Source organism: Macrotis lagotis, chromosome 1 (assembly GCF_037893015.1).
Source record: "Macrotis lagotis isolate mMagLag1 chromosome 1, bilby.v1.9.chrom.fasta, whole genome shotgun sequence".
NCBI classification, from domain to species: Eukaryota; Metazoa; Chordata; class Mammalia; order Peramelemorphia; family Peramelidae; genus Macrotis; species Macrotis lagotis.
This window is the reverse complement of record NC_133658.1, coordinates 106,970,907-106,989,423: the sequence shown is the minus strand read 5'-3', so window position 1 is coordinate 106,989,423 and position 18,517 is coordinate 106,970,907. Positions and strand designations below refer to the sequence as shown.

The following is an 18,517-nucleotide window of genomic DNA, read 5'->3' as shown; positions in this document are numbered from 1 at the left end:
ATTTGGTAGTTTGATTGACATAGTACTAAATAAGTAATTTAATTTGGGTTGAAGGTGGAATCTTTGGGTTAATCAAATAGAAGTTTACAATAGCCATTCACTACTGTGTCTTTTTCACCTAACGTATTCTACTGATCCAACACTCTGCTTTTTTAGTCAGGACCAAACAGTTTTAATGACTGATGCTTCATAATATGATTTTAGATCTAATACCCAGGTCATCATTATTTGCATTTTTTTTCATTAATTCCCTTGATATTGCTGACCTTTTTTTTCCTTCATATGAATTTAGTTGCTATTTTTTCTAATTCAATAAAGTAAAAGTTTTTTGTAACTTTGGTATGGCACTAAATTAGTAATTTAATTTAGTTCTAGTTGTCATTTATATTATATTACACAAGTCTTCCCATGAGCAAATGACCTTTGCCCAGCTACTTAGATATGATTTTACTTGCAAGAAGTATTTTATAGTGGTTTTCATATAGTTTCTGAGTCTGCCTTGGCAGAGAAACTTCCAAGTATTTTACAGTGTCTGCTTTTACTTTAGTTGTTATTTCTCTTTGTATTTTTTTGTATCTTGATAGAAATGCTGATGTTTTATGTTTTATATTTTATATAGTGCAAATTTGCTGAAGATTCTAATGCTTTCAAGCATTTTTAGATGATTGTCTAAGGTTCTCTAGTTATAACATCATATCACCTATAAAGAGTAAGAATTTTGTTTCTTCATATCCTATTCTTATTCCTTTAATTTATTTTTCTTCTCTTACTGCTGAAGCTAAATCTTAAATATAATACTGAATTAAATTCATGATAATGAGCATACTTGTTTTACTCCTGATATTAATGAGAATGCTTTGAGTTTATACTCATTTTATATATATATATATATATATATATATATATATATATATATATATATATATATATATATATATGATGCTTGTTGATGGTTTTAGGTACTGTTCATCATCATAGGGAACATTCCATTTATTCCTATGTTCTCTAATGGTTTTAATTATAATGAGTTCTGTATTTGTCAAAAACTTTTTCAGCATCTATTGCAATAATTATATGATTTTTTATTTGTTATTGATATGATTAATTAAGCTGATAGTTTTCTTAATATTGAATCAATCCTATATTCCTGGTATAAATCCTTTTTGATCATAGTATGTTACCCTGGTGATAACTTGCTATAATTCTTTTGCTAATACTTTATTTAACAATTTTGCATCCATATTCATTAGAGGAATTGGTCTATAATTTTCTTTCTCTGTTTTGACTCTTCCTGGTTTAAATATCAGCATTATATTGATGTCATAGATGGAACCTTTATCTATTTTTTCAAATAGTTTTTATAGAATTGGAACTAATTATTGCTTTAATGTTTGGCAGAATTCCTTTATGAATCTGTGTGACTGTAGATTTTTTTCTTTGAGAGTTTATTGATTATTCAATTTATTTTTCTGATATAGGATATTTAAATATTTGATTTCTTCTTTACCTTGGAAAGTTCATTTTTTTGTTAATCTATTTCACTTATTCAAATTTATTGCACAGCATTGATGAAAATAACTCCAAATTTTCATTTTAATTTCCTTCACTTTAGTGAGGAAATCGCATTTTTTTTTGTGCTGGCAATTACATTTTTTCCATTTCTTTATTTTATTCATATTTATCCAAATGATTATCTGTTTTATTTTTCTTTTCATAAAGCCAACTTTTAGTTTTATTAGTTCAATAGTTTTCTTACTATTTTGAATATTTAATTTTCAGAATTTTCAGAACGCCCAATTCATTGATCTCTTCTTTCTCTATTTTATTCATGTAAGCATTTAGAGGTAGAGTATTTCTCCTAAAAAAAAGCTTTGATTTAATCCTATAAGCTTTGGTATATTGTCTTCTTATTTTCATTTTCTTGGATGAAATTATCAATTATTTCTATGATTTGTTGTTTGATCTACTCATTCTTTAAAATTAGGTTGTTTAGTTTCCAATTAATTTTAGGTCTACCTCTCTGTCACCCTTTATTCAATCATTTTTATTGCATCAAACTCTGGAAAAGATGCTTTCAATATTTCTTCCTTTCAGCATTTGGTTATGAGGTTTTTATGCCCTAATACAGCAGGAAAAAAAAATTCCTTTTTATTCCCATTCAGTTTTCTACAGAGTTCTGCCATATTTAACTTTTCTAACATTCCTATACACCTCCTTAACTTCCTTTCTTTGATTATTTTATTTTAGATTTATCTAATTCAGATAGAGGGAGGTTGGAGTTTCTCACCAATATAGTTTTACTATCTATGTCTTCTTGTAACTTATTTAGCTTCTTTTCTCACCACTTGGCACATATGCCTTTAGTACTTAAATTAACTCATTGTCTATGATAACTTTTGGGAGGATATAGTTTCTCCCCCTTATCTCTTTTGATGAGATTAATTGCTTTGTCTGAGATAAGGATTGCTACCTCCCCTTTTCTTCCATTTTAACTAACAAGCAAATATTCTGCTTTTCCTTTAACTTTACCCTGTGTTTATTTCTCTGTTTCAAATGTGTTTCTTGTAAGCAGTATATTTTGTTTTTTAATCCACTCAGTTATCTGTTTCCATTTTATTGGAGAGTTCATTCAATTTACATTCACAGCTATAATTACTAACTCTTTATTACCCTTCATGCTACCTCCCTTCCTTTTGGATTATCTTCCCCTGCCCCACCTATGCTTGAGCTTTCCTTGTCTCCACACCAATGAAAAGCCTTTGATCCCACAGCAGAGGTTCTTAGGTTAGCCCCCTCCCCCCACCTCACCCTGCAGCTGGTACACTATATTTTTTTCTTTGCCTTGAGCAGACCAACACTCCCTTGTGACAGAACTTGCTGAAAGATGTTCCATTCTTTTCTTTGTGGATTTTGCCACTCCACAATCTATCAAGAGTCTTGATTAATGTTGATTCTTAGAGAAAGCCAGGAAAGCTTAAAACAATCCCTAGCTTCTCTCCACTATCTTTATCAGAAGTCCTCATTCTACTCTTTTAGTGAAAGCAGTTTAGTAGCTGAATTAAGACTCTAATGGAGTAAGAGGAGATTTGATGAAGGCAAATCCACAAGGAGGCTTTTGCCATAAATTGCCCTTGTCTGTTGGTGTTAGGGGAGAGAAGGGATCATATTTGAGAGATTTGGGAAATTTAAAACAGAAACCCTTGACTACATATTGGATATAGAGGAGAAATAATGAGGAATCTAGAATACCTTTTATTTTGTGAGCCTGGGGAACTGTGAGGATGGTATTGTCCTCTATAATTTCTACTACTGAAGGTAGGGAGGGTATGGAGGGCATTTAGAGGAAAAGATAATGACTATTGTTTTAAATATGCTTATTTTGATATTTGTATTGGGCATCCAGTTTGAGATGAGTGAATGATATCTGGAAATGTAAGATTGGAGGTCAGTAGAGAATTTGAGGAGAGATAGATAGATTTGAGAATCATAAGTCTAGAGATGTTACTTAAATCTAAGGGAGCTGATAAGATCATTAAGTAAACTGGCATAGAGGGGAAAATGACCAGTACAGAATCCTTAAGGACACCTAAAATTCAGGGATATTATCTGAAGAAGGATCCAGCAAGGGGAAAGTAAAAGGCAGGAGGAAAACCAAGAGAAGGAAATGTCACAAAAATCTAGAGAGAAGAGATATTATACAATGTGTTAGCTAAGAGGATAGAATGGGGACATTGAAATAAATAGAAGGGTTTACATTGATAAGGAGTAAATACATCATGTGAGAGACAGGAATAAAGAGTAAAGTAACAAAAGGCACCTGACTGATAGAAAATGAAAGACAGGAGAAAAGGGAGTTAATAAGAAATGGGTTCAATTGTTTTTTTTTTTTTCATGTGAAATATGAAGTAAACAGAGAGAGAGTGGAAGAGTAGTATTAATGGAAGTTTTGAGGAAGATTGAGGTGGTCTGGAAGAAACTCTGGAGAATAGACAAGTGAAGTGATAAGAATGGTTGAGTAGAATTATCTATCTAGAGTGAGTAATCAGGTTCAGCTCAATAATGTAGGAACAAAAGCTACAAATAATTATAGTGATTCAAGGCTGAATGTCAATTAGTTATATGGGGGTTAAAGATTCAAGAAAGGAGGTCAGTGTAGAGTTGTTCACCAAGGAGTAAAGATGGAGCAAATAGCAAAGAGATGCTTGTAATAAAGGTAATTTCTTGTTCTCAATAAAATCAATAAAATGCATTTCTTGATCCCCCCAAGTAATAATTTAGTAAACAATAATACAGACATAGGTATTTATAATGTCTAGTTAAAAATGGAATGCATAATAGCTCTCTGGAAAGAGCAACTACTTTTAGATGAATGAGATAAGGAAGGTATCAGGAAGAAAGTAATATTAGATTTCAACATTTAAATATTAGTAAGATTTTAATAACCAATGATGGATAGTGAAGGGGTCAAGGAAAAAAATAGTCCAGATAAAAGGAACAATATAAAAATAAAATATATAAACATGGGGTATTCTTTGAGTAAGGTGATTCTTCTAAATTTAAAAGAAATATTATAAGAGAAGAATTCACATTAAAGTATAAAGAGCTCTGAATATTGTTTCAAAAGATCTGCCTTGGGACAGCTAGGTGGTATAGTGGATAAAGCACCAGCCTTGGAGTCAGGAGTACCTGGGTTCAAATCTGATCTCAGACACTTAATAATTACCTAGCTGTGTGGCCTTGGGCAAGCCACTTAACACCATTTGCCTTGCAAAAACTAAAAAAGAAGATCTGCCTTAAAATTCTGCCTCTACAATTTTATTAATTGTGTCATCTTGGGTTGCTTCTTTTGACCGCATTTTCATCATGTTTAAAATGAAAGGGAGAGCTTGATGACATCTATAGTCTCTTCAAGTATGAAATCTATGAACATATGGTGAGCTCATCAATGAACATAAGTCCCAAAAGATAGATTAGAATTGTAAGAAAGAGCCTTGAATGTCATACTATAGAGCTTTTATTTCTATAGGCAGTAGGTATAACTGGAGCATTTTGATGAGTGCAGTACTTCTGGCAGAATTCCAAATATTCAGTATTTTTTTCGATTTAAACATTTTTTTTTTATTTTGAAGTGCTCATAATGATGCAGAGAAATTGGATTTTAGAGATACAAGATATCCATTTATTATAAAACAAGAGATGTGGAAATTATTTACATGATGAAACAAAGATTTCAGAACTTCAGTGGAATGGGCAACTTTCAGACACCACTTCATTAGTGATTTCAGTCCACATCTTTTCCTAGAATGTCACTATCTCTAAATAAGAGATAGCCCTTGTCCTCTATAACTCTATAACTTGGTGCCACCGTACTCTGGAAGAGGAAATTTGTCTCCAACTTTCATACTAAGTGACTGAGTCTCTCCACTCTTTCCTTTGGATCCTGATCCAACAACCACTACTGTTGCTTACAATCCTTTTCCTTGAGACCTTTCTGGAAGCATGATACCTCCTTTGATAACAATCTCAGCAACACTCCTTTCCACCAAAACTCGGTCAAGGAGGGGAAGAAACTTTCTAAAAACCTGCTTTGCCATGACTCCTGCAGTGCCTTGCAACTATCTCTCTTAGTCAGTCCGTTCCCTCCATCCCTTTCTGGGCACTGGTCCAAATATTCAGTCTTAACGAGGTAATATACTCATAGTCAGATTGGAGAACATACAGGTGTTATAAAAGATTGAATTAGAATAATACTTTTACAATTGATTTTGAACTGTGTTTGACACTTCCTAATGTTTACCATTTCTGTCTCCAGTACATTTTACAAATGAGGAACCTGAGACAAGCAGGGTAAAATGAACTGATTTGGACACATAGCAAATAAATATCTGAGGCCAGATTTGAAATAAGAATGAGGAGTCTTTCTTATTTCCATTTTAGAGGTGAGGACACTGCAGCAGAGAAGTTAAATATACATTCAGTGTAGGAAGCTAGATTTGAACTAACTTCCAGAGTTCTATCTAATGCACCACCTATGTACATGTTATAAATCCAACCTAGCTATGAGTAGAGTTTATGTTTCTTGAGAGAAAGGACAATTCATTATTTTTGTCTCTATAGTAATAGTCCCAATAAATAAACAAGCGGCTTATACCTGCTTGTAAAATTGACAAAAATATTGCTTACATGCCATTGGATCAGAGAAAGAACATGGAGTTAGAATCAACAGGATTTGCAGTTCATTAGTTGAGAGGAGAGAGGAAAGAGAGATATCAAATCCAATTCTTAGATTTCAAAAACCAGTTGAAGGGCAGGATAGTGGAGCTATCAAAATAAATAGGAAAATATATAGATGTCACATTCCCACTTTGGTGAGGTGTTTTATATTGGTTAGGTATATGAGATTCTTTACTGGCAACTTTACTGATGTGCTAAACTGATCTCAGTTAAGTAGTGAGACAGAGAGATAAGGTATTATCTAACTCAGGTGATTTTTCCACTATAGAAATGTCCTTTTGGGGTAGCTAAACTTAATTGATTTCATTAGAGAAAGAGAACTACTTGTGAGTTTCTACTTCCTATACATTCACTTGATATATTAGATAGATTTCAACAGAAATTCAAATGGTTAACGGGATCTTTCTTTAATATTGCTTGGCAGTCTTCTCATGTAATTATGTCCAGTAGATTCCTTGGAGAGTTTTGGTCTACTTTCCATCCCAACTCTTCCTTCCTCTGTCACTTTTAGGGAAAAAAGTGAGCATTCATTAGTCTTGCTTTCTGGAAAGGCTTACACTTTCCACCTTCTGCTTGACAGATATTCTTGCAAAGAATGATTAAATGAATTTTTAAAAGACATACCTAAACAATTAGAAGTGAATATACATTACAGCAAAAATTCTAATATTCTACTTAAAATTCCCTCAGTTTTATTTCATATTTTTTTGGATACTGGCTCATGCCTTCAGAATATTCTTTAGATTTAGAATTTCATGAGATACCTTAAAATAATAAGAGATTTACTAAGATGACACTCTAGGGAATTACTCTAGGGAATTCACTCAAGGTAATTACTTCATTTTTCCTTAGGTGATCTTTACTTACATGCAGAATGAGGAAGTAGGACTTGATAATTTTTATAATCTTTTTAATAGTATAAGTAATGATATAGACTTTATTTTACAGTTGAGGGAACTGAGGCCTGTCCAGACTCTCAAGTGGAAAGTGATAGAGATTGGACTTTAACCCTGACCTTTTCATTCTAGATTCCAATTCCTTTTCATAATGTATATTGTTTTGCTTTGCACCTCTAATTCTGTAGGTCTATAAACTGATATAAAGAAATATTAGGAATATTTCCTCATTTATTCCTTCATTCATTCAATTAACACTAAAAATCTACTAGGGACAAAGCCTTCTGCTAAAGAGAATTTTTTCAATATCATATGGTAGTATAGAAGAGACCATGTGTTCTAACATACCCTGACAACCAAGATCAATCTCTAGGATGTAAAATCATGGCCCAAATAGTGAATATTGTCATCATCAAAATCTGCATGGGTCGCTTTTCAGAGGATTATCCTAACTACATGTAGCAATGTCATCACTAGGATGAATATAAGTTAAATAAATATTTAACCACAACTAAAGGACTATCTGCTAAATCATAAAGGGCTATTAATTGTAATTTATTTTTTGGTTAGGGAAATTTCACAATCGTAAAATGTGAATTTTTAGATTTCTGAAGTGCATAGAACACAATATACTAGTGGAATCAAATTAAAGAATAAAAAAGTGAAAAAAATTGAAAAAATCATGTACCTTTTAAAAAATCTCTTCAATAATTTAATGTTTTATATAAATATATATATATAGTTTTTCTTCAAGATTTTGACATAATAATAATACTTAATTCTTCATGATTCTTCACATACCACATTGAATAATCTGTGCAATTTTTCTTAACAGTTCTTTTTTTCTTGTAGAGATTTAATATTGTTTTCTGTGGGGTTAAAAACAGAAGTATTTACAGGTTTCTAAAGCAAGAAAAATAATCTGTTTCACCATAGTAAATTATTTTAGACTTCAGTACTTCCTTAACATGGAGCAAAAGTCCAAATCCAATGGAATTAAAAAGAAATCTGAACATCTTTTGTTTAAGAAGGGAGCCTATATATATATATATGTACTCTGATAAAAAATTCAGATCTTATCAACTCATTTGCATTTTTGTATTTATATTCAAGTAGTCAGTATTCTAATCTTTTTATTATCTCTTCCTTTATCTATATATGTATATTATATAGAGCGACATATGTATTTATAGATGTTTATATGTATCTATACATTTTCTTCATAACAGTAATTATCTGCTATTATAAAACACATCTCAATATACTTCCAAATTTAAGAAACCTACATCACATATTAGAGGAATCAGTATTAATATAACTGATTACCAATTTCCTCTGGATTTTGCTTATTTTCTGTTTTCATATTTTTGTTGTAACATTGCCAGTTTTTCATACTACTTTTAATTTTCCATTGCATATTCTTTTGGGTTTTGATGTGACTAATCTTCATTAATTGTACTTTTATGAGTCTTCAAATGCTCAATTTACCTAAATCAAAATCCACTGAATTATTGACAATAGTTACTTAAGACTGCTTTTTAAAAGCTATGATTATTTTCATATTTTCTTGAAGCAATATAATTTTAAGAATTTTTATATTAAATGAAAAAGGAGAAATGAAATACATGTTTATTTTGAAATATATTAAATATTTTAAAAGTAACTAAATATGGAGAAACCAGCTTAAGCCATTTTCATCTGATCACTTTTAAATGGGTCAATATTAGGTGGTTCTTGTCTTTTATTACCGAAGAAGACCAAAATGACATCACTATGTTTGAGATTATGCCTGATCAGACTAATATTAGCTCAGAATGCTCTACCATAATTTGCTCACAGATAGTCCATGTGATCACCTAGAGTGGTTACTCTAAACTTACGCATGTCACATTTCCTTTGAATTGCTTCAAATCTGCCTTCCTCATGGAGTGCAATCCTCTCACCAAGGAGGGCATGCTATGCTGGGTGGTCCTGTGCCAGTGTCTCCCAGGCCTTACAATCAACTCTAAAGTTCTTCAATGAGACCTTGAAGGTGACTAAGTATCACTTCTTCTGACCCCCACCCTGTGATCACTTGCCCTGTGTGAGTTCGCCATAAAATAGTTTCTTTGGCAAGCATATGTATGGCATTCTAACAATGTGTACAGTCCATCATATTAGTGTTTTTCATCTTAATTTCAGAATATCTATAGTTTCAGAAAAATAATCTGTTTCACCATAGTAAATTGTTTTAGACTTCAGTACTTCCTTAATACGGAGCAAAAGTCCAAATCCAATGGAATTAAAAAGAAATCTGAACATTTTTTGTTTACGAGATATATATTTAAATATATATTTAAAATACATTCTCAGTGTCTGGCATCTTCTCCTGCCAAGTGATCTTCAGAATCTTCCTAAAACAGTTAAAGTGGAAGTGATTCAGTTTCCTGACATGACACTAGTAGATTGTCCAGGTTTCACAGGCATATAGCAATGAGATCAACACAATGGTTCTAGAGACCTTCAGTATGGTAGTAAGTCTAAAATCTTCTCTCTGTCATATTTTCTTTTGGAACCTCTCAGATAGTGAGCTAACTCTAGCAATATGAGTGTCAACCTCATCATCAATGCTTACCTCCTTGGAAAGCACACTGCCAAGGTAAGTGAAATTTATCACAGTACTCAAGACTTCTCTATCGGCTGTAATCCATGATTCTATATATGGCTGGTGTGGTACTGGCTGATGGAGCACCTGTGTTTTCTTGGTGTTAATTGTTAGACCAAAATTAGCACAAATAGCAGAGAATGAATCCATAATTTGTTGCATCTCAGCTTCAATTTGCATTGAGTGCAACAAAGTATCATGCACCAACACTTCAACCACTTTGGTCTAGTCTTGAAGCTTTTTCAAGTTGAAGAATTCGCCAACAATGCAGTAGCTGACTTTGAGCCTTGTTCATCCTCAGTGAAAGCATTTGATAACATGACTGAAAACATCATGCTAAAAAGTATGGGACCTAGGACACAACTTTGTTTTACTCCATTAGTGACTAGGAAATGTCAAGAGAATTGTCCACCATCCAGAAACCTGGCATTCATGCATGTCAACCAAATTTTGACATAATTTTCTATAAACCTTTGTAAATGGAAACAGGAGAGTTAACAGAGGTTGTAGATGGACAAATGTCCAAATTTTCTTTTTTTAAAATTTTTTAGTTTTTTTTTTTTTTTTTTGCAAGGCAAATGGGGTTAAATGGCTTGCCCAAGGCCACACAGCTAGGTAATTATTAAATGTCTGAGACCAGATTTGAACTCAGGTACTCCTGACTCCAGGGCTTGTGCTTTATCCACTGCGCCACCTAGCTGCCCCAAATGTCCCAATTTTCAAAAAAAATTGTTGTTATTCAGTCATTCTCAATAGTGTCTAACTCATTGTAACTCTTATTGGGGCTTTTTTTTTTTTAACAAAGATCATGGAATAGTTTATCATTTTCTTCTCTAGCTCATTTTATAGATGAGGAAACTTAAGTTAACAGGGTTAAATGATTTGACCAGGGTTCCACTGCTATAAACATCTAAGTTCAGAATTGAACTCAAGAAGATAAGTCTTCCTAATTCTAGACCCAGAACTCTATCCATTGTACTATCTAGCTTTCCATTCCAAAAATATATGATAAAAACTGTACTTAGGTAACCAAAAATTTTTAAGCTTGTTATCTGTTAAGAGGGATATATAATTACAATGTTTGCTTGTGAGTATCTAAGAAGGATCACTGTGTCAAAGGTTGCAACTGAAAATGTCTTTAGAGATCATCAATCCAACTTCTTTTTGTATAATGAAAGCAAACACTAGAAATGGTCAATACTTTCCCCAAAGTCATTCAGTTATGAATGGAATAGCTACAGATTTGAAGATACAATCTCTGCAGTATTCTTTCTGTAGTTTCTCAAAAGAAAGAAATTAAATTTTTCTCTTGAATCTGTTTACCAGGTCTGTTGTTTTTCTTAAAAACATTTCATTTTCTTGTATTTTTTTCAGTCCTTTTTTTAGAGGGAATCTTGCTAATAGTGTCAATAGTTTCCTTTTGTCCAATGCTAAATTTTAAGGTTTTATTTTCTTCTGTTAGCTTTTTTGCTTTCCTTGTCCAGCTGGTTAATTTTACTTTTAAATGAATTGTTTTCCTTTTCCAATTGGTCAGTTTTACTTTTTGATTCTTTTGTCCAGTTGCTCATTTTTGCTTTTAAAGGACTCATTTTTTCAGTCAGTTTTTCTTAATTCTCCTGCATGGCTTTCAATTCTTTTTTTCCCATTTTTCTTCTTCCTCTTTTCTTTGGTTTTTAAAATCCTTTTTGAATTCATCCAAGAGGTTTTGGATTTGAGACCAATTTATAAACTCCTTTGTGACTTCCCATGTAGGCAATTTGTCACTTCTTTCTTCTTCAGAAATGGCATCTTTATCATTCCTATCTGAATAGTAACTTTCTGTGATTACAACTCTTTTTGTTATTTTAGCTCATTTTGAGAGTTGAGCTCTGCTCCTGGGGAAGAGGAGTATAATCCCAAACTTTTTATGCTGGGCCCAGGATGTGGTTTATAACTTGCTTTAGATGTTGCCTATACAGCCCAAGAGTTGTCTATACAGAGGATTGTTGCTCTTTTATTCCTAAGTGCTATCTAGGCAGTGATTTTTCCCCCCAACAAAGTCCCGTTCAATGCACTAGTGTTTCCATGTCTTGTACTTTGTCTTCAGGTTGGGATTGGGACCCTTACCAATGACTGGCTGCCACATTGGCTTGCAGAGCCAAGACCTAAGCTGCATTATGACATAGTTTCCCACTGATTTTCCCACTCACCTACCTACAATGGGCTCTACTTCTCCTTTACACAGAAGAGATAGAGCTTTACTGAAGTATCTCCACAATAATCTTATGTCACCCATTTTTAGGTGGGATCTGAAGCTTTCAGGTCTGTACAGAGACATCATTTAAGACTGTTTCAGGGAAAGAGTTTCCTAGCTCCACCCACAGAAGTGAATTCTAGAATCATTAAATCTAGGTTTGAAAGGAATACCTGGGAATTTTATTGGACTAAAATTTTACTTGAGGAATCTGAGGGGGACTAAGTGATTTTTAAAATGACAAACAAGTCACTATGTGCATCTGAACCCAGATTATAGAAGCAGGCATCTTCCCACTGTATCAAGATGATTCCTTTCTCTCTCACTCTTTGCACATGACATGATGGTATATCTAGAGAATCCCCAAAATAATGTAAAAAACTACTAGAAATAACTAGCAACTTTAACAAGGTCGCAGGATGCAAAATAAACTCTCAAATCCTCAACATTTCTATATATGACTAGCAAGTTGAAGCAGAAAGAGACAGAAAGAGAAATCCCATTCAAAGTAACTTCAGACAATATAAAATATTAAGGCGTCTACCTGCATAGGCAGACTCAGAAACTTTTTGAAAACAATTACAAAACACTTCTCACGCAAATAAAATCAGATTTAAATAACTGGGCAAATGTCAGCCTTTTATGGATAGGCTGAGCAAATATAATAACAACAATTCTACTGAAATTGAACTACTTGCTTAGTGCCCTACCAAAAAAATTCCAAAAAAAAAATTACTTTAATGAGTTAGAAAAAAATTAAAGTAAATTCATATAGTGAAATAAAAAGTCAAGAATCCCCCTGGATTTAATGAAAAAAAGTGCAAAAGATGGTGGCTTAGCCCTACTAGATCTAAAATTATATTATAAAGCATCAATGCTCAAAACTGTCTGGTATTGCTTAAAAATAGATTGGTGGATCAGTGGAATAGATTAGGCTCAATAACAGGGAATGATTATTGTAATCTACTGTGTGATAAACCCAAAGAGTCCAGCTATTGGGATAAAAACTCTTTCTTTGACAAAAACTGTTGGGAAAATTGGAAATTAGTATGGCAGAAACTTGGATTAGACCAAAACCTCACACCCTATGCCAAGATGAGATCAAAATGGATACAGTATCTAGACATAAAAAACAATATGATAAGCAAACTACGAGATCAAAGAATAGTTTACCTATCAGATCTAGGCAAAAGGAAGCAGTTTATGAGCAATGAAGAGATGGAGAGTATCATTAAAAATAAACTAGAAAAAGCTTAACTATATTAAATAAAAAGCTTTTGCATAGACAAAACCACTGTAACCAAGATCAAAAGAAATGTAGTAAATTGGGAATCAATTTTTACAATTAGTATTTCTGACAAAGGACTCATTTCCAAAATATACAGAGAACTGAGCCAAATTTTCAAAATAATGAACCATTGTCCAATTGACAAATGGTCAGATGATATGCAAAGGCAATTACAGATGAGGAAATCAAAATGATCCATAGTAATATGAAAAATTGCTCCCAATCACTAATTATTAATGAAATGCAAATTAAAGCATCTCTGAGGTACCAACTCCCACCTCTCAGACTGGCCAATATGACCAGAAAGGATAATGATCAATGGTGGCAGGGATGTGGGAAATCTTGGATACTAACACATTGTTGGTGGAACTGTGAACTCATCCAACCTTTCTGTAGAATAATTTGGAATTATATCCAAAGGGCAACAAAAATCTGCATACCCTTTGATCCAGCAATACCACTTTTTAGTCTCTACCCTGAAGAGATTATGAAAAGGCTAAAAACATCACTTGTACAAAAGTATTCATAGCAGTACTGTTTGTGGTGGCAAAGAATTGGAAATTAAGTGAATGTCCTTCAATTGGGGAATGAATTAACAAACTAAGGTATAAATGTCATGGAACACTGCTGTGCTATTAGAAACGAGGAAGGATGGAAATTCAGGGAAGCCTGGAGGAATTTGAATGAACTGATGCTGAGCAAAATGAGCACAAAGAGCAAAACATTGTGCACCCTAACAGCAACATGGCGGTGATGATCAACAGCAATGAACTTGCTCATTCCATCAGTGCAACAATCAGGGACAATTTGGGGCTATCTGCAATGGAGAACACTATCTGTATCCAAAAAATAAGTGTGGAGTTTGAACAAAGACCAAAGACTATTACCTTTAATTTAAAAAAAGAAAACCTTATCTTATTATGTAATCTTTCTTTCTCCTATATTTTATTTTTGCCTTTTTAAGGATATGATTTATCTCTCAACAATTTCAATTTAGGTCAAAGTATATAGCATGGAAACAATGTAAAGTCTATCTGACTACCTTCTGTGGGAGTGGTGGTGGGGGAAAGCAAGATTAGGGGAAAAAATTGTAAAACTCAAACTAAAATCTTTTTTAAAAAATGAATGGCAAGACAATGATTAACATGTTGAGTTAAAGCTGTTTGGGGAATATCTAGTTTGAGAAATCTCGTAAGTCATCAAAATAGAAAGGTGGAATATTTAAGAGTATGTCAGACATGAGATTAGGAAGACTCATCTTCCATAATTTGAATCTGGCCTCAGATAGTTACTTAAAGAAAATGGAAAATCACTTCAATATCTTGGATAAGAAAACTCCACACTGGTTCACAAAGAGTTGGACAAGACTGAAATGACAGACCAACAAAACCAATCTCTTGAAGATATGAGACAAGAGGTCAGGAGAGAGATTTGAGATGTTAAAAAATCTGAAAGTTATCTGCATAAAGATGATAATTGAAATCATGTGATCTGATGAGAATGCCAAGTGAAATAATACAGGAGAAGGAAGCTCAGGTTGAATCTTTGGAGCATTCTCATGATCAATAGGTGTGACACGGATTGAGTTCTAAAATCCTGAATGGACTGATAGGTTGAAATACTAAGAGAGAAGAATGTTATGAATACAAAGAGAATACAAGGAGAAGATGGTATCCTTATGTTTGGAGTGCTGAAATCATTCTGTAATTGATCTTCCTTCTGTTACACTTTCTAAACTCAAACAATCATCCATAGAGCTACCCTTGTAATTTTTCCTGAAGTAGATCATGGCATTTTCTACTCAATAAATTCAGTGACTATGTATTAACTACAGGATAAAACATAATTTTGTCTTTATTCCATTTTAAAATTTTCCCTTTTTTATAATTTACATATATGTGTAATTATTTTATATATTACTGAAGAAGTATAATTTATAAATAGGTTAATATACAGAAATTAAGTTGTACTTTAAAATTGTTTTCAAATTGCCATGTGATTTTCAAAGTTGTTAAACAGAAAATTTTTTAAATAGCATGAAAATGAAGGAATGTTACATTCAAAATTTAAAGATAATAAATGAAAGGGAATAATTTATACAGAAAATATTATCAAAATACTTTTATTAATGGAGACAATAAAATCTTGCATAATTAATATTTGAAATAGTGAATCATAGGAAAATAAAGAATAATTAAGGTAAATAAATTAGGGTAAAGAGATTGATAACATTTTGGGAAAACACTGAATTCTCTGAGTCAAAAAGGTAGTAACATTAATACTACATAATTAATACTACACAAATATGAAAATTGTTTTTCTTTATATGTGATTTTGAGATCTCCCTCCCTCTCTCTCTCTCTCTCTCTCTCTCTCTCTCTCTTTATATATATATATATATATGTATATATATATATAATATATATATATATATATATATACACACACACACATACACATATGTATATATGAACTAATAATAATAGAGGTTAAATAAATAAAATTCTTTTATATATATATGTGTGTGTGAAGCAACATGATGGCTCTTTTTCAATTAATTTTTTATTGATGTTTTATATTTCCAAATATGTTATAAAGGTTATTTTATTTAACATTAATCCATTTGCCTATACATATTTCTAAATTACAAAGTTTCCCTCCACCCTCCCTTCCTATGCCCCTCTCCTCAACAGTGAATTTAGGTTAATATTGTACTTACACAATGTTAAACATACATACACATTAGCTATTTTTAGTATGAGGAATTAGGATTAAAGAAAAGAGATACATAAGAGATAATTTTTATAAAGTGTTCATCGGATTTGAAAGGTGTTTTTTTCTGTTTTGTTTGTTTTGCTTTTCTTTTTCTGCTGTGGGGTTACATTGTCCATAGCTGGTCTAATACTGTTGTCCTAGCTCTCTGAACTGCTCAGAGGAGCTGTTTCCATCAGGCTGTTCATCTCACAGTGTTTTTGTTGATGTGTACATTTCTCTTTTGGTTCTTTGCTCAGCATCAGATTCTGTTACTTATTCCATGCTTCTCTAGGGTCTGGCTATTTATGTTTTCTTACAGAAAAACAATATTCTATAATATTTATGTATCATACTTTGGTCAGCAATTCCCCAAGTGATTGGCATCACCTCAATTTCCAGTTCTTTGCCACTACAAAAAGAGCTGCTATGAATATTTTGGAATATGTGGGGTTTTTCCAATTTTTTTATGATTTCTTCTGGGTATAGGCCTAGAATTGGAATTGCTAGGTCAAAGGATATGAACAGTCTTATTGTTCTTTGGGAATAGAACATGTTAGTTCTTTAAAAACACTAGTATAAATATAAAACTTTTACCCAAAATGATTGGAAAAGTTGAGAGAATTAACTTAAAGTCCTATAGTTTCTCTGAAGAGGGTAAAATTACTGCAAAGAATAGATCATCATAAAAACTTAAAGAAAAAGATGATCCTCTTCCTCATCTTCATTAATTTGTTTTTCCTCAACCTTTGATTTCATTGGTTTAGGGAGCTTCTGGTAAGAAACTTCATCTACTAAAGCAAATTATCCCCTTTTGTGGAGCTAAGAATTTTAGATAATTACCTCAGGCAATGAGAGGTTAATTGACTTGCCATGGTAAAACAGCTCTTAGATATAAGAAACTTGTCAAGAGCCAAATTTTTCCTTACTTCCAGGTCTGCTGTCTTATTTACTATGCTATACAGTATATCTTTGCATAATTATATTTCACCAAACTGAAAAGATAGATGAAATATTGTATTATCTCTAAACACTTAAAATATTCAAATAAATAGATTAGCAAATAAAGATCTTAAAATTGAAAAAACTGTGTAGAAAATTTTTAAAGGTAGGGGTTTTGAAGGGATTTGAGATGGATTTTTGGATTCTTGGAACATAGTAGATGAGTAATAAATACTAGTTGACTGAATGAACTAGAATTTGTTGATCTTTTAATTCAGAAAACATGTTGACTTCTGGTATTTTTATGGGGAATCATTCTGGCACTGCTAGTTGTGCATCTTTCCCTCTCTGTTAGCTTTTAAATTTATTTTGTACATATTGTTTTTTTCCCATCATGATCTTTCTATCATTGTCTAGTGGTGTTTTTCTGTGAGTATGCACAAGATGAGTTACCTTATTTCTAGTCAGGATTTTTTTAGTTATTCGTTAGTTTTCTAGAATAAATTATTTTATAACCTTTCATACCACCACTTAATAAAAATTTTGTTTTTTCTTAGTGAATTATGCTTTGAGAATTTTAGCTTCTATAATAATTTTTCTTTTTTTATTTATTCTTCTTTTGTACAAATAATGTTTTTTATATATGACTAAAATATTCTTGTCAAAGAGTAAACATAATACCCCTTCTCCCCCAAAATATAGACCCACATGAGTGATAAAGTAAAGGGGAGAGAGAAAAAAGTTAAAATTAGAACTAAAAAATAATAATTGTAGGTTTGGCCAGGTAATGCAGTGGACAGAGCACCGGCCCTGGAGTCAGGAACGCCTGAGCCCAAATCTGGCCCCATACACCCAAAAATCACCCAGGTGTGTGACCCCATGCAAGCCACCCCAACCCCATTGCCCTGCAAAAACCAAAGAAAAAAACCTAAAATAAAATAAAATAGTAATAATAATAGTAGGGGCGGCCAGGTAGTGGACATAGCACTGGCCCTTGAGCCAGGAGCACCCAGGTCCAGATCTGGCCTCAGACACCCAACAATCACCCAGCTGTGTTGGCCCAGGAAGATCACCCAGCCCCATTTGCCCTGAACCCCCTCCCCCCAAAAATAATAATAATAAAAAATGTGCTTCAGTCTGTGTTCCAACACCACCAGCTCTGTCGCAGGTGGATCACCTTTATGATAAGTCCATCACAAAAGCTACTTCCATATTTTTCTACCTTTGCCATTGCTGATTGCAACTCCCTCCATTTGTACTTCTCCACTACAATGTACTATATTTTCTCTCTCCTTTCACTCTGTCTCTGCTGTAGAGTAGCTGAGTGGTACAGTAGACAGATCCCTGACCCAGGGACCAAGAGACCCCGAGCCCACATATCACCCCTTAGGCCCAGCATCCACCCAGCCCTATCATCCTGGACAGACCATTCAATCCCAGCCCCTTGCAAGAAGTAAAAAAAAAATGTGTTATATCTGACCACTCTCCCCCCATGGTTCATCCTCTCCTCCATCACTCACATCCCCCCT

General features: G+C 32.9%; 1 pseudogene; it reads right to left on the bottom strand.

Moving 5' to 3' along the window:
- Positions 1–5,281: 5,281 nt before the first annotated feature.
- Positions 5,282–5,594, bottom strand: LOC141513979 (10 kDa heat shock protein, mitochondrial pseudogene; annotated as a pseudogene).
- Between the last annotated feature and the right edge of the window lie 12,923 nt (positions 5,595–18,517).